The sequence below is a fragment of the Aptenodytes forsteri genome, unplaced genomic scaffold (genome assembly GCF_000699145.1).
Source record: "Aptenodytes forsteri isolate BGI_AS27 unplaced genomic scaffold, ASM69914v1 Scaffold278, whole genome shotgun sequence".
Classification (NCBI taxonomy): Eukaryota; Metazoa; Chordata; class Aves; order Sphenisciformes; family Spheniscidae; genus Aptenodytes; species Aptenodytes forsteri.
In genome coordinates this window covers 1,255,834-1,283,579 of record NW_008795907.1, presented here as the reverse complement: position 1 = coordinate 1,283,579, position 27,746 = coordinate 1,255,834, and the positions used below count along the sequence as shown (strand labels likewise).

The 27,746-nt window shown below is 42.6% G+C and overlaps 1 protein-coding gene and 1 pseudogene across 1 annotated transcript in view; one reads left to right on the top strand and one right to left on the bottom strand.

Moving 5' to 3' along the window:
* The window catches only part of LOC103903132 (glypican-5), a 395,395-nt gene that overhangs the window by 36,240 nt on the left and 331,409 nt on the right, over nt 1–27,746 (bottom strand). The window lies entirely within an intron of this gene.
* LOC103903131 lies at nt 26,106–26,609 on the top strand (annotated as a pseudogene).

The window sequence follows — 27,746 nt, the reverse complement described above, 5'->3', positions numbered from 1 at the left end:
TTCTTCCTAGCAAAGGTGCAACAGTCCCATAGGCAGGACATGAAACCAGACACATTTAGGCTGGCAAAAGCCACACACTTTTAATAACAGAGGAATGAACCACTGGAGGAATTGCTGGTAATTTTAAAATTATAAATGGATGTTTCTTTAAAAGGCATGCTATACCATAAAGTGAAATCCAGGCCAGCTCCCAAAGTTGAAAAAAAGCCTAGAATAAAAGATAATTTTTGATCAGCCTTTTGATTTTTCATTTCCTCCGCTTCTCAGCATTCAAGAAAAGTTGTTTGATTCAATAAAAAACCCTCCATGTCATATATGTTGCTTCTAGCTCATTTTGCCTCTCCAAAACCTATTCCCTTCTACTTTTGAGTACAAAACAGTGGGTCTTTATTTGCAAGAATTTATATTAGTGTCCTTTATGGTACATATATTACTATACATGCTCGCATCTCTATCAACAGCGGCTCCCACCTTTCCTTGAGCACTCCTTTATTCATCCCATTGAACAGCAACTCTGGAGCTCAGCTTGCCCAAGCCCCATTTGGTCCCTGGGTCACAGCATAGGTTGCTCCTACCCCAGCCTTGATTGTATCTCCTCTCACCTACTCCCTTTAGCTGTTTTCTTTTTAACTGCCTGTCTCAGACCTGGAGGAGCAAAGCTTCAGGCTCCCCCGTTGCCCTTTCAGGCCTATGGAAGAGAGTTCCTGGCAACTTTCACCTAGGTTAGCTCAGTGCTACAGACAAAGAAAGAAGAAAGGGGAAGAAAAAGGGAGGAAAACTGGGGGGAAAAAAAAATCTACATTCTTCTCCTCAGGAAAGGCAATAGGAGATATCCTGGGAGCTGGGCTCCTCTGGCTGCCCAACTCCTCCCTTCCTGTGCTGGGCACTCCTACACCCCTCCACTTGTCCCCCAAAATGCTGTGGGGACATGACAGGGCAGAGCAGCCTTTCACAGCAGGGTGGCTGCAAGTCAGGCCCCTCTCCCGGCATATGCTTTTCAATGCCGTGTTGTCCTTCATCAGGATTTCCAATTTCCCAAGAAGTTCTCTCTCTGGTTTGATGATTTCCAGTCCTTTCCAATGAGCAGAGGTGTACGGTTATCCCCAGCTTCCCCCTCGCTCACGAGCTGGGGAACGGTAACTCTGCGCTTCCCTTCAGCTTCACTCCTGGCTTCATTAACTGCACTGACTCTTCCCCTGACTGCCCTGGGCTTCTCCTTCCATCTCCTTTCCTGCTCACCTCCCCCTATTTCATCCCACACCACCCACTGACCCAGGGAAGCACTCTGCTTCCTCACTGCTCCTGCTTTTCAAGAATGAACCTTCAAGATCAGCCACAGAATGATGAACCTTCAAAGAATGAACCTTCAAGATCAGCCACTCAAACACATGGGCAGGCAGGGCCTGAATCCCTGTCCCTTGGAGAAGCCCCTCCACCTGTGACAAGCCACTATTTGTAGCAGTCAGGAGCTGTGAGCAAAGAAGAGAAGAGCTTGTCAAACACTATTGAACAAAAGCTTTTTGTAAGAAAAAACCAAGTCAACAGAATGTGTAGATACCAGTGAAACCCTCTAAGCAAACCCTCAGCTTAGGTAGATGAGCTGCTGACCTGCTGCCAGCCAGCCTGGGTTTGTGCCAGTCCCAGCGAGGCAGCAAACAAGCTGTCCTACTCGCTGCACTCCTCAGGCTGCCTCGTGCCCAGGCGGCACCAGCCGCCAAGGCTCCCTCTTGGCAATCGGATTTGGGACCTTTCAGAAGCACTGAAACGTTTCCACCGTCTGGTGTTTGTGAAATATTTTGGAACTGCAAACTGTTTTGTTTGCCCTACTTGGGATGATAAGAGTATCGAGAACATTATTATCAGTCCTGCTGTTTTGCCTGCCGGGAATCCCCCCGCCCGGCCACGCTCGCTGCGGTAGGCAGGCTGGCAGGATGGTGACCAAGTCCTGTCTTGGCTCTTTTAACCATTTCTGTGACTCAGGGAATGACTCTGTGTTTATTCGTGTGAGATGCAACATATTTATTCAATCTACCCACTGATTTTTTTAATTGAATGACCAGTCTCTATTTGCCAAAATAATTCCCTCGGAACAAAACCACTGGCCCAGGAGGCTGCCTCTTGCCCAGGGCACAGCTGAGCCCCAAACACCTCATGAACAAGAGCGTGGGTTCAGATTGCTGCCAAGAGCACTGGTGCCATGTACAAGCCCTCGTCCTCTGCCTGTCTTGCTGCCAGCACTGTTTGCTGGAACAGGAGTTACTACAGTTGAGTAAACCTGTTTTTTGGGGCAGAGACCAGTTTTTCATTCAGTGTTTGTCCAGTACTGGGATCCATGGCTACAGCTCCTCCATTTTGCAGTGACAGTAATGACAACATTACAGTCACTAGTCCAAACGGTTTTGTCCACAATACCCTTCACAGCAGAGATGTGAGAAACAAGTAGCCCCTATTACATATAATTTTATGTGTGTATTGGGGCTTTTATATTCATTGATTTAAAAAAAAACTAACAAAGTGTCATCATTAAGAAAAGCCAAACTTACTTGCTGCTATCTTAGCCTCACTGAAGTCTGTGGGAATTCTGGGTTTAACTTCATATTTTCTTTTCTTTATCATGAGTCTCATATGGGAGCAGCTGAGATCAGTCAGCTACGAAACTAACACAGCAACTTATACATCAGCTTCAGTAGCCTTTGGATCAGGACCGTAAATAATGATTTTTAAGAAATCTTGACAAGTACTGTACAACTAAAACAAACAAAATGGCTAATAGGTTACATACATCACTTAGTATAATAAACCTCTGCTGATTTATTATGTTTTTAATTCTTGCAATATGCAAAAAGGTTAAATTAATCATTTCTGTAGAGGCATAATAATATTGGGCTCCAAAGACGTATCTCTGCAGTGCAGTTTGCCTGGAGGACTAATAAAAACTGATCATTAAAACAACTGGATTTGGCTTTGATTAGAATCACCATAGGATAAAGGGAATAAAATGAATTACAAAGAAGAATGGGTAAAGTAAATGAAATAGACAGATACTAGTGAATACTGTACATTAATATTTACTAAGGAATTAGAGAGGATAAAAACTTCTAATATGGTCAGCAATGAGGTGTGAAATGCACCATATTAACAGGTTACTCACCACTGCGCCAGCATATAAAACAACAGGATAAGGTGCAATCAGAGGTCATTTCCATCCTTCTGGGCTTAATTACACTCTACCCCATTTGGAAACACAAACGAAGCTTTTAAACAGAACCACACAAAATAATTACATATACACGTATGAAAAATAAAATACTCTGTTAATCATGCTAGACTGAAGATCAAGTTTCACCACTGGCTCCCACCATGACTGTTCCTATCACATTTTTCTGTACATACCGTTTCACAGTCAAATCTGTTTTTCCTCTGCAAAGTGGCAAATTTCTACTTGAAAAATTACCAGCTGTTTCTCTAGCACAAATGGCAAAACATTTAATAATACATTGAACACTGATTGCTTTTTTTTAAATTTTATTTAAATTAGCAGTTCCCCCTTCTCCCTTTAAAATTAGTCCCACTAATATCTAAAGGCCGAGAATATTGCGATTTACACTTAACAGTTCTTTACAACGGACATGTTTCTGGCTTGCATATACCATGCTGTCAATCTAATACTAGAAAGAGAGGGTGGCAAACCACCTGCTTTGCTAAGATAACCTATCCTGTTAACCACCTGCAATTAAATGGCTCTGGAGTTCCTCACTCAAATTTGGGACCTCATTATGTAACCTCCAGAAGTCGTATTTTACAAAATAAGCAATAGTTTCAATGATTTCAATATAGCTAAACTTTAGAAGAAGGAATACTTACACCATGAAATATTTACAGTATTAGAGGGTCAGGGATGCACTAAGAGGTTAGTTTTCTTAAGTGCCTTGTATAGCTCTGAAGGTGCCTCCAGGAGGCAATTCTAAGCCAGGACCTAACTCAGGAGCTCTGAATTACCTTTGGGAGTGCAGATTGTCCCACCATTCACTGTCTACCCAGGATGTCTAGGGAGAGCCGCTTTCCTGAAACAGGCAGTGAGAACAGGTCTTTAATGTGTCAAAATGAAAAATAAGGGATTTCACACGTGACTATATGCTGGTAACTCTCTTGGCAGTGTTTTGAGGACCTTCCACACAGAAATACCACTGACTGAACACCTCCTTATGAAAAAGCAGCTGGACCAAGCTCTGAAAACAGAACTACTTCTTTTTAGACTTCTTGAGCCCTGAAGTTGTGCATGCGTTACATCAAGTTTCCGAAACACAAATGTGATTTTGCTTGACTCTGGATCTAGGACAGGAAAAAAAAGGACAAATGCCTCTTCCCTGAGACAGGTGATTTTCACCAGGCATTAGCCAAAAGCCTAAGATGTGATGCTGGTAGCTGGGATGGAGCTGAAGCTCGTGAGCAGTAGTAGCAGTACTACCTCCTTCCCATCAACATTGCTACCAGTCCCACACCACTAATAAAGAAGTAATGAGTTTTTTTACACACGCTTCTCCTGGCAAGATACCTGAAACAGCTCATCAAGGAAAATCAAAACTAGCAGTGGTCAACATTTTAGGAAAAAAACCCATCCAAAATCAATGTAATAAGCATAACTCCTATTGTTAGTGCCACTGAATCCACATCGATCAGGTCCTAGCTTTTTTAGCCACTTGGGCTGTGCAGCATGACCCAATGGTTAGTGATCTGTGACCACTTAAGGCTAGGATTGGAAATAACTGTAAGCCTAAGAAATATCTATTGATTAGTAAACAAAGGAAAATGCACTGCAGAGCCTGTTTTCAGAAGGTCCCTTAAGATATACTGAAACTACTATCGACATCACTATTTTATACTGTTACTCAATACACAGCCTTGAAACCCACACCCCAAACCATTGCAACAAAAGGCACCACCACACAGCTAAAGCGGTGGCTTCCCAAAAGGCCTAAGTCTCTTGGGTAAAGGCGACAGGTTTGGAAGCATTACTCCTGGGGGCAGAGCCAGTCTAAGTGTCCCCGCTTGCATTGCATCCCCCACAGACAATCCCCACTCGTGCCAGTGCACATGCCTGTGTGTCTTTATGATAAACAGGATTGAAGAACTGAGAAGTTTTCACTCTAGATCAGCTCTTCAAACTTCACCACGTGCCCGCACACAGAATTATGCAGAAATAATGGAAGGGAGGAACGGGGCAGGAATAAATGGGGAGGCACTAACGCAGACTGCCTTTTCAAAACCCTTTTACTCTTCATGCCTTGCTCCTGTTAGGAAAACAAACAGCTCGTTGGTTCTGGAAACACGCCCAGGTCACTACATGGTTTGTTGGAGTGCAGATTCCCAAAACTCAGTTACATCTCCAGGATGGCACAGCTGAGACAAAGGAAACGGACACCAAAGGCAGGGTCCGAGAATGGCAGAATGACACACCTCCTCCGGCCCAGGTAAAGACAGCACACAAGGAGCCAGAAAGAGACAGAGGAGCAGCTGACCCTGAGTCAGTGACAGGTACAATAAGATATGTAAAATATCTTTGACAATATTTAATTGCTTAAGGTATGAGTCACAGAATGTTGATTGTTTTTCACTGTTCTTATATTTTGTTTCTACTTTCACATGTACCACATTTACAAAAAAAGACAATGCAGAATAAGAGATGCTATCGATACAGTTATATAGCAACCAAAGAAGATATAAGAAATGATGAGAGAAAAACAGAGAAAGCATGCACTGAGTTTCAGTGAGGGATCTCTTGCTTCCTGTGATAATGACAGATAAGATGAAACATTCATATTTCCCACAGCAAAATAAAGGCTTGCTTTGACAATAATAATCTATGTAGCATATCCTTCTTACAGCACAGCACGGTGTCAGCTCTTAGACAATGAATTAGATCATGAGGACAAGTGTTACTCTTATGCTGCAAACAACCTGCAAGATTGCAAGCAATGCATCTGATGAAGCTTTAAAGTAGATAAGTACAATTAATGTCAGCTAATATTTTTATGGAAAATAGGACTTCTGAAAAACAAAACAAAAAGCTAAGGAAATCCCCTGGTTTGACTCCATAACAAGACCATGTTTGATTGATAATGATAATTTCATCATTGTGATAAGTTTAAGTTTTTATACGGGGTTTGATTTAGTGCAGCATAATGCTCTGGTTAAAAACACATTAATAACAAGTCAACTGAAAAAATTAAAGTGTTAGCTTGCCAGAGGGAGAATCATTAAAAAGATGTTTCTAATGGGATTTCCTAATGAATTGTTACTAGTCTCCCTATATTTTTCCACACTCTCATCCACGCTCCAGATGCAAATAAATTACTGCTACTAAAACCTGTGGGTAACATAAGTAAATAAAGAAGAAAAAAGGGTGGAGGAACTGAGGAGTACTGAAGGTACTGAGGAATCCAGATCACCCATCTCATTCAAAGAAAATATACTTTAACAGAACCAAACGTGACCTTATAAACATATTTAAACATGTTAATCATTGATCATCCTGATCAGCATTTTAAATTGACTGCAGTTCATTACCTCATCTGGCCTTCAAACAAGACTAGAAACATGGCAGCTACTTGAAGGAGAGGCCAAATAAAGCAGAGTTTACGTCTGACTTTTAAAGCTTATATTTTTTTTTATTCCAACATTAAGCATACAGACCCACAGAGATATGCAATTCCCAATACCAAAGGAATTGTCACTGAAAGCAATATGAGTCATGAAAAATATTATTGCACATTTTGTACTGTACATTGTAATACAAACATTGTAAACAGCTACAGTGATGCCTACTGAAGGAAATACTTCTCTTCTGCCTCTCATCATTTATTTCTGCCTTCTCTTGTGCCTTCTGCTCTTTCACATTACTGCCAGTAGTGAACCTTTATCATCTGCATTTGCTGCCCCATGGGAGTATACTCATGTACCCCTCTGCAATTCAATGTGCAACTTGAAGATGTCTCTTTCCCACTCCTTTAATTGTTCTAATCCTCCAACTACACGAGTTGGCATTGTAAGAGTTCATCAGTTGTTCTCTGTTGTCTGAAACCAGTATAATTAAGAGTAGTACGTGGCCTGACTTGTTTGGGGACATGACTGCTATGGAAATTGTGAAACACAATAGGATTTTGATCCTATTGCCTTCCTTTCCTCCCCTAAACCATGTCTCAAGCCTCTCCTAATCCATCCTCCTCATCCATTATCTTGTACTTCCCCATGTTGTACCCTCAGAAGAGCTTCATTGAATTTGCTGTTGTACATTTTACTTCTGAAAAAGGCCATGTACCCATAAGCATGTGAACAACAAATCATAATCACGGCTCGATCACATGAGCTGGGGTTAGCTGATAGCCAGGTCTCCGGGGTGAATTTAAACAAGCACATTTGCCTGATTCTACGATCTCACTTGCTCTCCTGGAAAACGTTAGACACAAGGAATTATGCAGACCACAAAGCGCTGTGCAAATGGAGGTCTCAGAAGGGAAAGCTTGTGTTTTCTTAACAAGCACCTGCTGTAAGAGATGCTGCCACTATCCTGTGCAGATGACACCAGCAAGAGAAAGTCAGGTATTGATTGGTACCTCCAGGGTGCAGGAGGAATTGTTAAGGGTCTCCTGAAAGCACAACCCACTGTAGTTCCTTGGAGATGTGCAAGTTGCCGGTAATATTATACCTGCAGTCCCAGTTACCCGGATCCGCAGTGCCACAGAGCAGAACCAGCAAGAGGCTTTCCAGAAACAGAGATGCAAACGAGCATCCCATTTACCAACATTGTCACTTTAAAGGAGCTATAGATTAAATAAAGTCCAACTTGCTGTTTCTGAGTAGGCAGATTGTTGTGGGTAAGACACTTCCTACTGTGTTGACTTCTTAAATCTACCAGTGCCTGCTCAAAAAGAGCTGAAACTGATTACACTCGATGTGCTAAATGTCACTTAGTCATGATATGTGAGGTTTCTTCCTGCTTCCCGTGGATTGGAAGAAAACAGACTGAGCTATAATTTCGTACCAGTGAGAGAAAGTTCAGTCACCAAAGGGCCAAGGAAACATTGCCAAGCTGGTGAGGATGGCAGGAGGTGGAAAGAATGGGGAAAAGAAGAAATAATACATACTTGAACTGTCGTGAAAGCTTTAAGGAACTACATTTTAAAAACTAAGGATATATTTTAGGGAGATGAAACACTTGCTAATGTGATGCTTATATTAAAATTGTAGCCAGATTGGATAGTGGTATAAAACATGTCACTGGAACCAGCATTTCCATATTGTATGTTGCGAATTTTGTCTTGAGGGCAGAAAAAGAAGCAAATGAAATGGGAGATTTCCACTCCCCCACCACAGCTGAGTTTCATGTAGTTATATCAGCAGGCTTACATATCAGAAGGCATACTGGAAAGGGGGTATTTTTAACTGAATCAATCAGAATCAGACAATTCAGCATTTTTTTGACTCCTCAATGGTAAGATCTTAACCCGGGGAAGGTATTTTCATTCCAATCGAGTACTATTTAATCTTGGTAAAATGCTGTTGTATTAGGCACTGCAAATAGCTCACTTGCAAAATGACAGTAGTATTTTATTAATATTTGTTGCAATAGTTCTCTGGGAGAAGCAGCTGTGAGGGACAGAGAATGGAAAGAAAGGAAAGGTAAGTGGGTTTCTTTGGAATGAACCCAAAGTCACTCCCACTCACCAGAGACGGGATGCCAGGTTGGCATTCCTCCTATTACCAGGCATATGTAGAGACCCCCTCCTGAAGGGAAGCAAAGCTGATTTTAACTGGGAGTTCTCAATCCAAATGGGAGAGCACACCCCCCAACCTGGTGTGGGGCTCATTACTAGAATAGTTTCCTTTGCGTAAGGGTTTATGATCAGGAGAAAATGACAAATTATGCAGACAAGAAGATGTTGTCAACATGAATCGAAGGCTTAGCAGAAAAGAGCTGTGTATCCTTAGGAAACCTTCAGTCTAAGAGAAGCTGCTAGTATCTTGTGCAGCACAACATTAAGAACAGCAAGGCTGAAGCATCTTTCACCTCTGGCTGTAACCAAAGAGATAACTGCAAAGATGACGTGTGCTCAGGAGCCAGATATTCTAGCAAACATATGGTTTCTCTTACACCCAAGCATAAAAAATAATATCAACAAAAAGACCATAAACAAGCTCCTCTGGATTAAGTTGACACTACTTGCAAATAACTAGGAATAAAATATCTAGATGCTCTGGACTATTTTCCATGCCATTTATTGCACTTGGGAGAAAAAGAACACGCACTGGGCAGGTTCTTCATGGGTGGTGGGAGAGAGGGTTTAGGATGACAGCAATTACAGTAAAATTGTACAAAAGAGTAATGGATACGCACCTCCCCCTGTGGAAAGCTCCAAAGCTGGGCAGTGGCTAATAAAATAGCTTATTTAAACCTCAGACCCTCTTAAATATAGAAATGTTGGTAGTAATGATGAGGCAGATGTTTTGGACCTGAGGAGTAGATCTGGCAACCCTTCACCTCTCTCTGAAAACTGAATTTCTGGTTGCTTCTTCAGTGAGTCAATGTCTTAAATGGTTTGACTCCCCCTGTGACTTCAAAAATATGTTTGGCAGAACACTGTTAAAACAATGCTTATTTCTGTGCTAGCCTTGGGATAACCCCTGTCCCCCCTAAAACCATAAACCAAACAGCCAACCAACAAAACCAAGGTTGGTTTGGTTGCCAATCCAGGGCCCCTGTGCTGCAAACACTTTACCAGGTGAGTGAACTTCACCCCAACACTGCAGGGACCCAGCAAGCAGGAGAAGTGCCCTGTGAGGAAGGATGGGTTATTACTCTGGGAAACACTATTTCTGCTCATTGTAAATTAGAGCTTTTCACTGTTTCATCTGTCACAGAAGCAGAGGCTATGCTTTTCTCTTGACCCAGGTCAGAAAATGACCGTGATTCTGAATTAGACAGGAAAACTTCGGCCATACTGGGGGGAGTTTCCCATTTACCTCAGTGTCATCTTTAAAATCGCTAACCTTTTAATGATCAAAAACTTCAGAGAAATCACTCAAAGTGTCTTTTCCCACAGAAGTAAGAATCACTCTGGGTTTTTTTACTAAGCTGTGAGAACTAGAGGCAGTGTTTACCAAAGGCCTTTCTGTGGATCAGCATTTTCTGACTTTCAGCAGTTTGTAACCCTTCGTTTACTGCTCACTCATTTAGAGCCACTGATACTGGCAATATCGAGAGCCTTGTTATGAAGAGCTAGCCACAATCATCTCAAAACATGCTTCAAGATGAATTACGTCGTTCCAGACCTAAAACTACCAGTGGCCCAGCTAAGTAAGGCTAGCTGTGTAATTATCATTGATCGAGAGTTAAATTGGATATGCAACGGTGTGAGCCCTTTGGGACAAGGGTGGTTACAGTGTGGGGGCAGTTTGCCACAACAGTTTCCTTGGACTGAGGTCTCTCCCTGCAGTTCTCCTTCCTGAGAGCCCCTAGGACACGGTTTCTGTGCTGCCACAGCTTCACACTATTTGTGTGCGGGGGACATGCAAAAAGCTGGATCGTGCAATAAGGCAGTGGATGCACATCTGTCACATGACTGCTGCGTGTCAGGCCACAAAACAGAGAAAGGCTGCTGTGCAAGATGGCAGAATTTGTCCTGGAACACAGTCTGGTCGTTTGGGCACCACCACCTCCTGGCACCTGAGCACACAAAATTTATCTCCTCCACAACTTAGGAGCATGAGAGCAGATCATGTAAAGATGCTCGAGTTAGCAGCAAAATAGCTAGTGGGGGCAGCAGCAATTGTCTCATCACAGGAGAAAAGGCTTCACAAACCAGCCAAGCCCCCTGGGGAGAGGCACACGAAACCAGTGGTGCTCTAGGTACGCTGCCATGTCACCTGAGCTCAGCAGATCCATGCTAGACTAGGTATCTTCACAGGGTTAACAATCTTACCTTGGGATGACAAATCTAACATATATTTGGGAGCTCTTGAAATCCCATCCAAACACACCTAAATCAAGACTTGACATTTTTGCTCATGTTAGGAGACATATCTCTCCTGAACAAATGCGTGCTCAAAATCAGAATTTCCTGTTTAACCCAGGTCGAGTCCTAAGAACTCATTAAGAGAAGCACATACTTATCTTTAATAACCTTTCCCCTTGCTTAATCCTAAATTCAGATCCTTTTCACTTCCTTTCAAAAGATATTTATCACGGTAAATTTCTCAATTTTACATCTCATCCTTTTAAAGGTCAGGGTACAATGCTGTATTTATAGAAAAATCATAGTTATCAACAGCTAACATATGGGATGTACTGAATAGCAGAAGTCACGGTATTTATATCATATTTACTGAAAATGTGTTTGCAGCCTCATTCCTCTCATACTGCTGGGTGATGCACTAACGTACAAATTCAACACTAACAGTGATGGCAACTGATTTACTAAATAGAAATTATAATGATTCACTAAACTACAGCAGCACCTGCTGTTACATATTGGCATTTATGAGACCTGTATTGATGAATTTTAACACTACGGTGTGTTAGAGATACCGACTAATAAGTTCTACACTCAAATCAATATAGCTCATGAAAATCGGTGATAATTATTCTGCCATCTAATAGAGAGGCTTTCCACTGGTTGCAACATTTGCCTTCATGTTCAAGGTTGTATACTTATGCCTACTAAATTCAGATCAAGAGAGGCAACAGGACAATCTAAATAAATTCTCCTGTGAAAGCAAAGCTCAGCGGTGAAGCCATATTCTACCATGACCTACATTTTCTGTGATGTCTCTAACTCATTTGCATCTTCCACTGATTGGACAGGAGAGCAACGGTGAACCCCAAACCACTCTTATGTTTAATTTAAAGCTGCTTCTGCTGCAACCTGTCCTTTCTCGGTTTGCGTTCTGATGGGAAACAATGGGCTGCTTAAACTGAACTGGCTCTTTAGCAAGTGATTTATTCCCTGAGATGCTGCAAGTGCCGCTACTCTGCTAGCCTAATGCAAGCAGGTTGACCTAGAGCTGCCTCCCAACTTGTCCATCTGCACTGCTGCTCAGGTAAGCCAGCTTCTGTCAGAACAGGTGCAACTTCATAAATGCAAAGGAAGAAAATACATCAGACTCCAAAGTAAACAGGTCTTTTTTTTTAAAGCTTGGCTTTTTCCCAAGAAAAAAATCATTATGGGGTCAGGGTTGCATTGTGGGACCAAGTTTCTCTCTTTTGCCCTGTCACCTGTGCTCTGTGAATCATCTTAGGAAAAACAGGAAACATTTGTCAACAGTACGTTGACATGAGGGCACCTTTTGCCTCTAATCTGATCATATGCATTGGCCTAGATATCAAATATCTAATGTGTGCTGCTGTCTGGTGGTTCTGCAGTGCCTCTAGCAAACAGATCGGTAGTCAAAACCCAAATACCTCTATCGGGAGAGAAAATACTCTTGTCTGCCTGAAGGCCAACAGCTGCTTTTTCCTCTTTAATGCAAGATCACCTAGTTCAGAGGAAAGGTTTGCTGGTGATACAGTGTGAGAACTCAGTGTTTCTGAGGATGTAACGAATGCATCTCTTCCTCCAATTTCACAGGGTTTCTTTTGATTAGCCTGTGTCAATCTGCCAACTTTCACAGACACTGAGAATCAGATTTGAACATGCTCAGTACTTACAGGATTGGTTCTTAATTGTTATGCACTAGCCTTTTAATCTATTAAAAATCTGAACAAAGGAGAGATAAAGCTAGTTGTTTTACAACTCTTGAAAATAGACATTTGAAACCCAGTAAGGCTATATAATGTGAAGAAGCTGCCTAACACATACAGACAGACAACACAGCTTTATGCAGTGTACTACGGGAAGCAAACGACGCAGTTCTCCTTGCAAAACTGACAGTCGTCAGATGGAAATCTCATTTCAAACCCTCTGTGCTGCCTCCCTCCAAACGTGCCAGCCAATGCTGTTAGAAGCGCTCAAGATTGCAAGCCTACCAAGAAGTCTCATAACAATCACCTTATTAAACTATCATCTGTCATCGTAATTTAATTATTTGGTGCCTAGACCATTTCTACTCAGGATTGTTTTTCAACACCTGTGGTAGTGGATCATTTACCTAGATGGCATTTTATTTCATTTTTACAATTCTAACCTAATCTGCGAGCTAACAGAATTGTTTTAGCTGTCATGAATTCAGAGGCACACGGAAAGCTTCATTAGAAATCAGCCTCTTTACTTTGCTGATGCTTTAAGAAAAATTTACCAAAACTGAGCGTTCCTCTAATTTCATTATAAATTCTCTGATTCTCTTCAGGTTAGACTGACTGAAAAGGATAGTGCTCCATTATCACAGTACATTTAAAATTTGTATGAAACACAAAACTATGCATAATTTTGTTTTATGCCAACATAAAACCAGATCTATATCAACCTTTGGAATCCTAGATGGTTTCTCAAATTACTTAGTGTATGAATTAAAGAAAACTAATCTCTTCATATGAAGTACCTGATTACACAAATGATATGTGCCAAGCCCTGCCAGACCTCCTTACATGGGTCATGGACTGGTGGGGACCTTGCCTTTCACCCTCAAACACCTGTCTTCAGTCTGCTCCCTCCACAGGGAATCCAGAAACACCCAAAGTCTTTAAAACAGACTTAATTCCCCTGGAGAGCTACACAACCTGCCAGTGCCTGTGGTAACGCAGGGTAGCCTTTTTTAAAAGAAGATATCTTTTATTAGTCAAACAGAATACAGTGAATTAAAGCCTTTGGGTAGAAAGGGAAAGGGGGTTACACACCGATGTGGGGATGCTGGCAGCCATGCCAAAATCAAAACTCCGACCTAAAATGCCTGGCACCCCCTTCAGCACCCTTCCTGGGCTTGCACTTCTTAATTCCCAGCAAATTTTTAAGACGGTTTTGTGACTTCGCTTCTCTTTCCAAGCTCTGTCTGTACTACTCTCACTTTTCCAGCCGCTCTCAGCTGCTCAAGGTTACAATCCAATGGCCTCCCCCTGCACCACAAGGGATCCCTCTGCTAGGCTCCCCGGCCAGACCAGCTGGACAAACACTCCCTCCTTGCTCTCCTCTCTCAAAGGCGAGCTCCTCCTTTCTGTCAAGGTGCATCATGGCATTAAAGTAAATGGAGTAAACCAAGTCACTTCTGCTTTTTGGAAACATGAGAGAGAGATCCCCACCACCCCCTACAGTGGGCTGTTTCCTACAGTTTGCCTTTAAAGCTCCACACAGCCTACTCTCTAAAAAAGCCAAGGACCATGTGCCTTCTGCTCAACAAAAAGGGCCAGGAGGGGCTGTGTGTATGGTGCTGTGAGATACCTTACTGAGTGATGTTCATCTGATACTGGTATTTCCCCACACAAACAGTGTAAATGCAAACCATATACTGTTGATCTTCGAGGATGGAAATGCTCAGCAGAAGCACTAAATCAGGACTCGCACTTCCTTCCCAGGGCCTTCCCAGCTGGGGGCCATACTGCAGCAATCAGGAGTCTCTCTACTTCTGCTCCACAGCATATTTGCAAATCCGGCTTTTGCTTGTTTCCATCATATTACAAAAGAGTGTCATGTGTAGTACTGAAGGCTAAACTGTTCAGAATAACACTGTCATCCAGTGATGCAATTCAGTGCAGAGTGACATTTTTGGTAGGAATCAGATACCTGTGAAACACTCCCTGGGAGCCTGGGGGCTGGCACGTAGCCCAGCACCTTTCTGCATGCCAGGGTGACTTCAGTGTCACCAGCAGCCACTAAATGATATTTCTCCTCCCCCTACCCCAGTGGTACTAGCACCCTACCTGCTCCGTGCAGCTCAAATGGGAACCCACTCCAGTGTTGTCCTTTGGATACCGCAGGACGTATCCCCCTTGGATGTGCTGGGGAGTTGGGGCACTTGCTAAACTTCTTAAACCAAAAAAACCCTAGTTTATGGATTTGCCATGCCAAATAAAAAAAATACCTTGTTTGATCCATTTAATCTTAAATAACAATAATCCACATTAAGGTAAAAAAAGTCAAAATGTCTAAGACAGAGAGCACAGGTACACGTGTTTATAAAAGTCACACACCAAAAAAAAAAAAAGAAATAAAACTGCCCTTAGTCTAGTTACACTACAGTTACATCAGAAAAGTACCTCTTTCCCTCATTAAACTGAATAGCTGTTTCCCTCCTAATGAGATGATAATCATGACTCAAGGCCCTTTGCCTGCTCTCCCTCCTTCCTGGTGGGAGGGCTTAACTCCTAGAGCCAAGCTCTGCACACATGTTATTGATCCCAGCCCAGCCAGGCTTCCAGCTGGGTCTCTAACAAAGCCTGGGTTACTGAGCACAGCTCGCAGAGCAGCTGATTTACCTCTTGAACATCCTGATATTACTGGATCTTCCAGTGAAGACTTGTAAAGAGAAAACAAGGGCAGATGATTAGCTCTTCTGTTTTTTCCCCCAGTTGCAGCTACCCAGGACAATCAAGCACAGAAGCTGTGGGTCATTCCTTTTGCATCAACTCACTGGATGACTTCTTTGAATCACTTCAGATCTGTAATATGGAGAGTGCCCTTCAATCATATCTAATGCTTTTTCTCTGCTGAAGCAAAAAGCGCCCCAAGAGGCATTTGACATTACCTGTTGAATTGCTGTAAAATTACAATTTCCCTCTTGTTATCTGTTCATAGGGGGTCTCTTGACAAAGCCCACTTGGGCAGGGTTAAGTAATTTCTGATGCCTCCCCTACGGCTGGTTCTTCGGAAACCCAGCCACACACCTGCAGTTAGCATTAATCACAGATGCCAGCCTGACTCCCACAGGCCTGGAAGTCTTTGGCAGCTTTATGAATTAATTGTTACAGTAGGGATCTCATTTCCAGGGAATGATTAAACATACTTTTTATTTTATTTTTTTTAAGGAACATAGGATCCAGCTTCTAACAGAGGTGATAAAACTCTTACTTGCACACATTTACCTCTCTGGCAGATTTGTCCTTACCATCCTTTTTTTTTAAGGCAAAGCTCAAATGTTTCTTCCAAGATATGGTTATTCACATCTTTTCTATCATCTGAGTATAGCATTTTGGTACTTCACAGGAACTCTCTAATCACCTCTGGGTTATAGAGAAAGGATGAGGCATACAGCTCAGCTTACTGCTTTAAAAAAAAAAGGAAGCCAAAGTCCATGAAAGCCTTGTTGATATTTTGGGATCCCTTAGTTACTGTTCTCCTAGAGGAGACTTCATATTTGAAATTACGAAGTGCTTGTGCCACTACTGAATTTTCTTTTCAAGCAATGATCTAGCTTACTTCCCTTTTTAATGATATTCTTCAGAGCTCAGGGTACCCAGAGGCACTTTTGACTGGGGTGCATTTAAAGTTGCAGAGACATTCACAAGTTGTAGCCCATTTCTGAGGGGTTTTGTTTTGAAACCTCTTCCTACTGGTTTAAGATAATCTTCAGCTTATTTTGATGTTGTGTATTTTCTTCACTGAAATACAAAGACCTTCAGTTTGGCAGAGAAGATTCATGCTACCCTCCATACTTCCACAAAAGCAGGGGGCTGCTGTATCAGTGCTAGCGAGACCAGCACTGCTGACACAGCCACTGGAGTTCGTTTCACTGTGGACATGGGAAGCGTGAGGCAGCTGTGCTGCACTGCTCCACCCTTACACATCTCACTCGGGGCTTGTCCCAAGTAAGTGTGGGAGCTGCTTTATTTCCTTTTCATCCAGCGACTCCCCAGGCAGCCTTACACCCAGCTTACTCACTTTGCAGAAGTCTTTATCCTTTTTATATCCTAACAGATTTACCTTCTTTTTCTCCATATATATATATATATATACAGCTGTGCTGCACTGCTCCACCCTTACACATCTCACTCGGGGCTTGTCCCAAGTAAGTGTGGGAGCTGCTTTATTTCCTTTTCATCCAGCGACTCCCCAGGCAGCCTTACACCCAGCTTACTCACTTTGCAGAAGTCTTTATCCTTTTTATATCCTAACAGATTTACCTTCTTTTTCTCCATATATATATATATATATATTTAACCTCAGCCAGCGACTGAGCACCACACAGCACCACTCGCTTACTCCCCTGCCTCGTATATCCTAACAGATTTACCTTCTTTTTCTCCATATATATATATATATAGTGGTTTAACCTCAGCCAGCGACTGAGCACCACACAGCACCACTCGCTTACTCTCCCCTGCCTCGGTGGGATGAGGGAGGGAATCGGAAGAGTAAAAGTGAGAAAACTCATGGGTTGAGATAAGAACAGTTTAATAATTGAAATAAAATAAAATAGTAATAATAATAATACCAATAGCAATAAGAAGAATATACAAAGCAAGTGATGCACAATGCAATTGCTCACCACCCGCCGACCGATGCCCAGCCAGTCCCCGAGCAGCGGCCCCCCCGGCCAGCTTTCCCCAGTTTATGTACTGAGCATGACGTCACATGGTATGGAATATCCCTTTGGCCAGTTTGGGTCAGCTGTCCTGGCTGTGCCCCCTCCCGGCTTCTTGTGCACCTCCAGCCTTCCCAGTCGGTAGAGCATGGGAAGCTGAAAAGTCCTTGACTAGTGTAAGCACTACTTAGCAACAGCTAAAACATCGGTGTGTCATCAACATTGCTCTCATCCTAAATCCAAAACACAGCACTATGCCAGCTACTAGGAAGAAAATTAACTCTATCCCAGCCAAAACCAGGATACTGTCCCAACTAGCTCCTCCTCTTCTTCTTTTTCCTTTTTATGTTAGGATGGCATCTGGGATGGAGCCAGGAGGGAATAAGGACTACAATTAAACTTCACAGCTGAGAAAAGATGAGTCTTAGCACTTTTCCATTCCCTCCCTATCACCCCCAAATCATTACTGAAATATTTTCTCTCATTCATTACTTTTGCATGTCAAGAGTCAGTGAACAGATATGCAACTGGGATGGCATCTTCTGAAAGGAAGCTGCAAATTCACACGTTTAGGCACATGAAAAGATCTGGCATCCAGATACCAAACTAATTGCACTGCAACAACCAACTGGGACAACTTTGTACCTATTTCCACGTAACCCTGCCATTTGGTTCTTGCTCAGGAACAAAGAAAGAGATTTACATTTTCCAGCCAAAGCCTGGAGACCCCAGACTGAGTCCTGTTTTTTCTTTCTGAAAACCTAGTCAGAATTCAACCTATCTCACATTAAAATGAAAAGGCACTTAAGACAAAAGAAAACCATTCTTCTAAACAAAAAACTAAGCACTGCAATGATTTATATTGCCTGCTACCTTCCAGCATAAATATATGACTTATATATGAGTTACATATGACTGAGAAAAATATTGCACCGTTTCGGTGGATCAGGGAAGATAATTAACAGATGGATAGGCTACTGTATATCTATGCATAATAATCTGTTACCACTAAGGCTACCAAGTCAGCATTAAGTGTCCAAAAATAACAGATTGCCTGTGTATTCTTCAAAATTCCCTATTGCCTTGCAGAACCGGACCTTCTCCAGCTGAGAGGTGACACAAGACTCACTGGAGAGCTCAGCTACAACCACCAACCTGATGACTACAGAATCCTCTGACAGCTGTGCCAGAAAAACTCCCCCAAAGGGTGCTCTATTTGCAAAGACAGTTATTCAGGAGAAGTTCCCTTCTGTTCAGGAACAGGGTATCCACATAACTCAGCTGTAGGGATCTGGTTCACTTTTGTACACAGAAAAGCCCTAAGTCACCTAAAACCTTAGGACACTTGGGTCCTTCCCTCTGGAAGCATTCAGCCTCATTTGTCAGCGTGAGCAGACTTAGAAACAGAGACTAAAAGAGTGTCCCATCTTGTACAAATACACACTTCAGTGATTAACGAAATCTTCATTTTCTCTAACTATCATCAAATGTACATGTGAAGAAAAAATATCCCGTAATTCTGAAGCCTATAAAAACCAAGGTGGCTTCCTGATACATCATGAGAGAATGCAGAAGGAATACAGTAGCAGGAAGAGAAAACACAGATCTGATTTGTGACTTTCATATGCACCTTATTTTCACCCTCATCATTTTACTGCTTGCACATGGCACACTGCAGCCTGGCAGCCACAGGCACTCACCAGCCCTGGGACCTTTCAGCTTCACTCAGATTCATACACCCTGTCACAAGCTTGACTTGATATGACTTTCTTTCAAAATATTCTCTGATTGAGGATAAATATGATATGACAGATGAGTTACACAACTGTTTGCTGACACGTTATTTGTTAAAACCCATAAATAAAAAAAATAAAAGCACAACACTTTTGGAATTCATTGTGGAATATAGTTTCAGGTTAGTTCTTAGGATTCAAGGTTATGTGTATGAATGGGACTCAGGGTATTCCCTTGTGCTTTTGTATGTCTTGTAAGTGGGAGGCCTAGGGAATGACTAGGTAGTTTGCTACTCACAGCAACAGACTTTGAAACAACAAGGAATGTAAATCTAACTGCTGGTGAAGCAGTGGGTGACCGTACAAAGCACCTCAGCTGGCTGTGAAGCTGCCCAGTCCTCACAGCAGATCTGCCAGAGCCACGTCTGTCTGGTGAAGGTGGTGCTGGGAATGTGCCTGCTGCTGGCACGACGCGGACAGAACCAGGAAAATGCTACTGTGCACAAGAAGGTGACTTTTTCCTTAAGTCAGGAGGAAGGAGGTGTCCCCTCCCAGGGTGCCTTTCGTAACAAGAGAGCCCTGCAGAAGAGCCCTGCAGAATAGCATGCCTTGTCCCCACTATTTTTCTGGACAGCTGTTATTCATACACAGAATATTCCCTGTCTTACCAGTCATCCCCAATCTTATTAGTTGATCTCTTCTCTGTGCTAGTCTCTTTTCGTAACCATACAGGTATTTATTCACATGGGAAAAGGCCTGTTTAATTACGGACACATCGGCAGCAGGTTGCATTCACACAGAGATCCACGCTGGCAAGGTGCCCATTAGCTCTGGAAGATGACGAAGTGGCAGCCCTGTCAGGACTAGCCAAGCGACACTGGCACAATGGACCGTGCCTCAGGGTATTAATGTTGTGTAACGTGTATAACAAGATGAAGTATGTTCATTATTTTGAAAATTAGCATGAGAAAACAAAGTCTAGAGTTTTGATCTAGATTTATTTCTCATTTAAATCTCACCCACTTTTTTTTTCCTGAACGAAGCCTGCAATATTTTGATTTAAATTATAGTCATCCGTTAAATCACTCATTTCAGGTATGACAGTAAAAGTGATGTGTTGTAAAATTCATTCCTCAGCTAACATTAGAGAACTTGATTTTAATGTGTGACTGAAACAGCTGCTGCTTTCTGTGCATTTGCCTTTGAAAACACCTCCAAAAATAGTAAGGCTATAGAAATGCTGTGGTAAATGAAATTGCTTTCTCTGGACTGGTTTCTGGCAGACTTGGCTATGTAAAGAGAAAGACACTGGTTTTTAGGAACTGTCCATGTTTATGAGAAGGCTAAATATAGACATGAAAAGGCACGCTGTTCCTGGACAAGGAAAGCAAGTATGTTTTGAGGAACAATTTGCATGGGATCTCACCCACTAACCTAGAAAAATAAATGGTGTATTCTAACGCACTCAGGAAAATTTAAAAAAGCACCAACACCCCACCCCCAAACCAGCAACACACCTTGTCAAAGAGAGAAACTCAACACATCATGGAAACACTGCCATCCTCTCCCATCTTGACATCTCTTCATCATTTATTATACTTTCAAAACTTTCAATAAAGTCCTGACTCACCAAGAGGGCAGCATACGCAGGGGCAGAATATCCAACATTTTCATCTATGGGTATTTTGCTTCCACAGCGCTTTGAAGAAGGGAGGAAAAAGAGTATCAAGGTTTGAGGTCAGCAACCCAGCCCTCACTGCAGATGGGAGCGAGCAGGAGCTGGCTTGCGTGAGAGCTGCATGGCAGCAAGCCCACCAGCCAACCTGAGGCGGATACATGTAAGCCTAGATGGATTAATGTTTAATAAATCCTTCCCCTACAATCACAGAAATATTAGTGTCCTGGTTTCGGCTGGGATAGAGTTCATTTTCTTCCTAGTAGCTGGCATAGTGCTGTGTTTTGGATTTAGGATGAGAACAATGTTGATGACACACCGATGTTTTAGCTGTTGCTAAGTAGTGTTCACACTAGTCAAGGACTTTTCAGCTTCCCATGCTCTACTGACTGGGAAGGCTGGAGATGCACAAGAAGCTGGGAGGGGGCACAGCCAGGACAGCTGACCCAAACTGGCCAAAGGGACATTCCATACCATGTGACGTCATGCTCAGTACATAAACTGGGGGGAGTTGGCATGGGGGCAGTGACCGCTGCTCGGGAACTGGCTGGGCATTGGTCAGTTGGTGGTGAGCAGTTGTTTTTCATTTGCATCACTTATCTTTCTTGGGTTTTGTTTCTTTCTTTTTGTTATTTTCCTTTTCATTACAGTTTATTATTATTCTATTATTTTATTTCAATTATTAAACTGTTCTTATCTCAACCCACAAGTGTTCTCACTTTTACTCTTTTAATTCTCTCCCCCGTCCCACTGCTGGGGGGGAGTGAGCGAGCAGCTGTGTGGTGCTTAATTGCCAGCTGGGGTTAAACCACAACAATTAGGAAGCCGGTTAAAAAAGCAACAGTGAAACTGTTCAGAAAAAAAATCTGTGGAGGTGACTAATTCGGTGACTGAGCATAAACAGGAAACACAACAGCTGCATGCAGCTTCATTCAGGACCAGGGAAACTGCTGGGTAAATGTAGTTTATCATTAGAGGCAATGAGGTATTTAGAGAAATCAAATGAAGCACTTGTTCTCTGCAACAAGCTCAGCACTACATGAGGGAGCGGCCCACAGATGTGCTTCCTTCCACTGGCACTGATTTGCCTGGGTACCCTGAGCAAGCTGTATAACCACTCAGCCTTCAGCTACCCTGTTTGACACCAGCACAGAGCCTGGTCCAGTGCTGTCAGGACTGTGAGGGATGTCAGACATCTGCAGGGCGCTCTGGTGCCGACAAGGTTTCAAGGCCTCATGCTTCCTAAGCCCTGGAAATGGCTAGGGGCATGAGCAGTCTTCACTTTCTGTGCTGGGAGCCCCATTGGTACCTGCACAGCTGCTGGACCTTTGCTCTTTCCTAGGAGCAAGAAGGTGCAGTGAAGAGACACCCAATTTTGTACCTGAACTGAACCTGGAAGAGCTATGAGGAGGCAGAAGACAGCGGTTATCTAGTCCTACATAACAAGAACACCCATTCAGTGTCTAGCTGCCTGTTCTGCAGGGTGCCAACAGCTCTAGCAACTTTACTAGGAGATGTACACAACTATTTGTGTACTATAATGGCCTCAAGTTGCGCCAGGGGAGGTTTAGATTGGACATGAGGAAAAATTTCTTTACTGAAAGACTGGTTAAACATTGGAAGAGGCTGCCCAGGGAAGTGGTTGAGTCCCCATCCCTGGAGGTATTTAAAAGACGTGTAGATGAGGCTCTTAGGGACATGGTTTAGTGGGCATGGTGGTGTTGGGTTGATGGTTGGACTCGATCTCAGAGGTCTTTTCCAACCTCAATGATTCTATGATTCTATTTCAAATAACTCTGCAGTTACGAAGTACCCAAAAACTTTTGGAAGCTTTTTTTTATATATATAAATAAGGTTACAATAGCTTTATTAGCACTTCTGTATTTTTATCCTCTATTTTTCCTCTTGTTTCAACAGAAAGCAAGCAAGGTATTCATTTCAAGCTTGCACTGATGCCCGTGCCTTGCCAAGAACTTGGCCACAAGAGGAGGAATGCGCTGACACCAGGGCAATGATTCTTTGCTTTCACAGCGGGCTGTGAATCAGGCCATGAACTGGTGCTTGGCATCCAGCGAGCACACGGGAGGTAGAAGGGCATAAGCTCTCCATTTTGTTTTGGGACACCCCAAGCAGACTGTTTGGGACAATGACTTGCCACAGTATTCTCATTGGTGATGCCTATTACCAACATCTTGAAAACAAGCCCTCAGACACAGGAGGACATTATGATTTTACTGATGGAAAATCGTGGCACCAAGATGTCACCCAGAGCTATGACAACTTTTGTAGAGCAGAAACAGCAGCCACATCTGTAAGCTGAGTGGTGTTTCTATAGCCTTTAGCATATCCCTATTTCCCTAAGCAGAGTCCAGTCCTCCCACGGATATAGAAGCTCAGCCTGGGAAACAATCCGACTACATTTCCCAGCAGTTAACTTGTACATGAGTTTGGCGTAGGTATGTCTGAACAGAGCTTCTCTTTCCACATGACTCGGAAAGCTGTCCTAAGCAGTTCAGCAGCTTCACTAAAAACATGCCATAGCCCTGATGTTTTCAGTGGCTAACTGCCTAGGGAGATGGGAACACCTTCTGCCTTCCAAACCCTAACACTTAAAAATGTATATTGTGTATATAATTGTGTAATATGTATGCAGTACATGTACATACTACATGTATATATTACAATAAAAATACGTTATATAATGCATTACACATTATGTGTATTATACTATAATGTGTATATAGTACATTTGCACTATGTACCTACCCTACTGCATACATTTCATTGGAAAATCATGGCTGCACAGTGAATGAAGATTATTGTAACGGTGGCAAAAATAAATATAGAGACTTAGAAGCTGCACCAAGTTTTTCATCAAGCATAGAAATCACCATAGACCTCAAAGTAGAAAGCAACACTGCACCACTCTGCTCTATCACCTGATGTTTCTCAACAGCCACACACCCAAAGCCCACCTTCCCCCTGCTCACACTTCAATACACAAGTTGGCAGAGCCCTCAGGCTAGAAACCATGGCCCATTTCCAGATGCTGATTTTATTCTGGTTCTGCATAATGCCCGTATTCTTTACCCATCTTTTTCCTCCCGCTGTCTCCATTTTGCCATCCTACCTCCCCCCATCCTCCTGCCCAGCTCACACCACATACCTCCTGCTGACTGTTCCCCCACTAGCCCTTCCTTCCATGCTGCTGCCCCCAGGACAGCCAACGAAGGGGGCAGCAGCAGTACTTAGGTCCACAAGCTGGGAGAACACTGGGTGGCAACAGGATTTGCAGGGCAGGGGAGCACAGCAGGGGTGGTGGAGGGGGTGCTGCAGGGTGGGGGGTGTTCATGTGTCACCCACCAAAGAGACCTGAAAGTGGGCATCAGAGCCTTTGCAGGAAGAGGTTATGCTACAATGCTGCGTTACACAGACACAATATCGATTCTAAAGAGCAGGTGAAATGCACTTTGGATAAATCAAATAGTTCCAAGTTCATCTTCCCATGCATCCAGTCATTTATGTGAAACAATTTAAAGGCATTTCACACAGCTTGTCCTTACTAAGAGCCTCTTCTGCCAGGCAGATATTTCCCTTCCCCCAATCTTGCTTACATTCTTATAATATTACCACCATCAAAAGTAATTTAATTTCAATTTCATGGCTTGATTGGGCTGAATGTAATGGAACCAGATGCTGTGAATGAATGAAAGTTCCTTCTGTGAACACCCATCATATTTTTGAGCTAAGTGGGCCATGTTCAGCTGCATGCAGGTACTTCATATGCTTTCAGAGCGTTTATCTGTCTGTACCAGGTATGAAGCCAATCCAATGAGCCGAAACTAAAGTAAAAGCCTTAAACTGGCCTTTGTTGTTCCATAAAGAAAATACTATAAAGCTTTAATTGCTAGTTAATCAACATTCTCCAAAATAAATGAATCATACTATTTTTCTTGGTGCTTACGTGGTTTAAAATAGCGAGAAAATTATATGCTCATTTTCACCCTAGGGTTTTCAGTTGTGGACGATTTCAAAGACGAAACAATTTAACCAGAACATTTTATTTCAGTATAACCACAAGGCCACTGCTGAATATGGCTGCGTAAAAACTACAGCATTTGAGAGTGCTAGTGGCTGGTACACTGAGAGTTTCCTTCAGAAACACGATTTTGCTGAATTCCTCCTTTATGCTGCCTATACAGTGGTATGACAGGGTTGCACAGTGCCAGTGAGAGAAGCCAGCCTGGATGGGCAATATTTCAGAGACTATTGGAGCAACGCCTGAAGTTATTTGAGGGGGTTTCAAGTAGCATTTTTCTAACTTTTTTTAGAATCATAGAATCATTAAGGCTGGAAAAGACCTCCAAGATCATTGAGTCCAACCATCAACCCAACACCACCATGCCCACTAAACCATGTCTCTAAGCGCCACATCTACACATCTTTTAAATACTTCCAGGGATGGGGACTCAACCACTTCCCTGGGCAGCCTGTTCCAATGTTTAACCACTCTTTCAGTAAAGGTATTTTTCCTCACGTCCAATCTAAACCTCCCCCTGGTTTTAGTGGCCCTCCAGATGTTAGCTGGCCAGCAACAGAGTTCAAGGAACTTGGTGCAAAAAGATATTCATAGGATTCACTTTCAGCTAACTTCAACAGCAATAAAACATGGAATTCTGCAAATGAATGAAACATAATGGAACAAGACCACTGCATTAGAGGTATTTAGTATACACTTCCAAAATTAATCAATAAACAGGAGTATTAATTTTAGAATGTATGAATTTTTAAAGTCTAAGGTAGTGAGGTTCCAGTCTATTGGAGGCAGATCTTACCCAAACTTCAGAATTGTTTTGGTGGAAAAAAATTAGTCTCCTTGGATCTGTAAGTGGTAGCCTCAGCATGAACAGGAGTGAGGTGTCAGAGGGCCATCATCTCTGTATGGAGCCCTTCCTTTACTAATGACTACTACAGGATTATTCATCAATATCACATGGCAAACCTGAATGCCTATAAAGTATCTTAATGTGTACTAAAAAGCTCTACTGAAGTCTGCTAGCCTTATTACAGTCCCTCTGCCTTCTGGGTATGCACTTTACTTGTTCTGTAGGGTAGGAAAAGCTTTCTGCTCTGTGCACAGCATCTAGCATGTTGGGTCAAGGTAATGGAAACTCTTAGACTCTGCTAAGAGGTCTCCAGGCTTACGCCCTTTGTATAGTTGGGGTACTAGGTCTTTCCAAGTGGCAGTCCTTCCAAGTGGTTTGTCCCTCCGGATGACCTGTAGCACTTTCCCCTCCCCCCCTCCATCATGGAAGGAGCTGCAGGCTCCTCCGAGGGCCTGCGCTATGCCGAGTACGCCAGGGTCCCTATGAGCACCAGCAAGGGCAAAGCCAAGCTGGACCGAGGGCTGGCCATAAACTATGATAGCAGCTGGACTTGGTCTTGCAACTGTTGCATTTGCAGGTCGTTATGCTTTCCACCTTTGGAAACCATTGGAGCAAGCAATTACAGTGACAGCAAAGAGGATTTCAACTTCTAGTCTTTCATTGTACTATAAAGGAGGATTTGAACAGAAAATGAGTAGGTGAGAAGCTAGTCTTATTTTATGTGTAAGTCCATCTGCTGGCAAGGCCAAAGTCAGAACAGCCCATAGAAGAATCATGATTTTGAATCATCCTGATAAAGGTCGATCACCTTACTTAGCAACAAAAATAAATGAAGCAAAAGACTTGTTGGAATCCACTGCCAAAAACTGAAATCTGAAGCCTTGGGTCGTAAGAGATTCAGCAGATCATTCAGCTTTCCTATCCACTTGCTCTGCACAGTTTCTTAATACTGCATTGATTGTTCCTATTTATTGTCATAATTAAAAGTTTAAGATTATTTAAAAGCAAACTGAAATCTTTTACAGTTATGTGAAGTTATGTAGTTATGCTCCTGTGAGGAGCAGGGAGTTGAACTCAACGATACTTATGGGTCCCTTCCAACTCGAGATATTCTATGATTCCAGTTAAGTTTTGTAGATTGAGAACTGGTTTAGGAATAACTACCCAAATTTAGGAGTAGTTTCATGGAGACGTGGGTGATAGTTGAATCTTGACATGTGGAACCACTGGATGCGCAGTAGTGTTATTAACAGCAGCTCTAAAACATAGTTTAAAGCAGAAATTGGTATGGGCATCTAAGTGCTTTTTTCACTGTTGATCCTATCTTCACCCAGTGAACACACAGGACTGAGTGTCACCCCAAGAAAGCTCCTTTTCCCAAGGGCCTCCATTTTCTCAGGTTTGCCACACGCGCAGCTGAAGCATTTCACTGTTCACAGACACACAAGTGAGAATTTCAGGTATTTGACAGATGTGTGCCAATCACTGCACATACGCTGATACTCCCTTTGCTGGTGCACTCCATAACTGATACTCCGCAACACAAGGCACAGCAGCGCCAGTGGGGCAGAGGCCCTTTTTACACTGATCCATTGCATGGACATTGCATTCATAAACACAGAGGGACTGAACACCAGTAAATACTATAAATGAAATCACCATGAAAAAATACAATGTGATTTTAATTCAAATAACACTTATTTTGACTGGGGGGGAGGTGTTCCAGCTTCTGATGTAAAGTTTGAAATTTAGAGAGCTGCCAACATTAAGACATCTGCTTTTACTTTCCACAATGACACATTTACTTACAATACCAGCTAATTTTTTATATATATTTTTTAAAAAAAATCTTTCTGAGGTTAAGTTCCTTATTTTGAATAGCATGCAAAATTGTGTTTAAAAAAATTCTTTAAATGGCTAACAGACAATTTTCCCCTAAATAGTTTTTTGATAGATGGCTCATTATAGAAAATCAATTATGTTGTTTCTCATTAAACAGTCCAACAG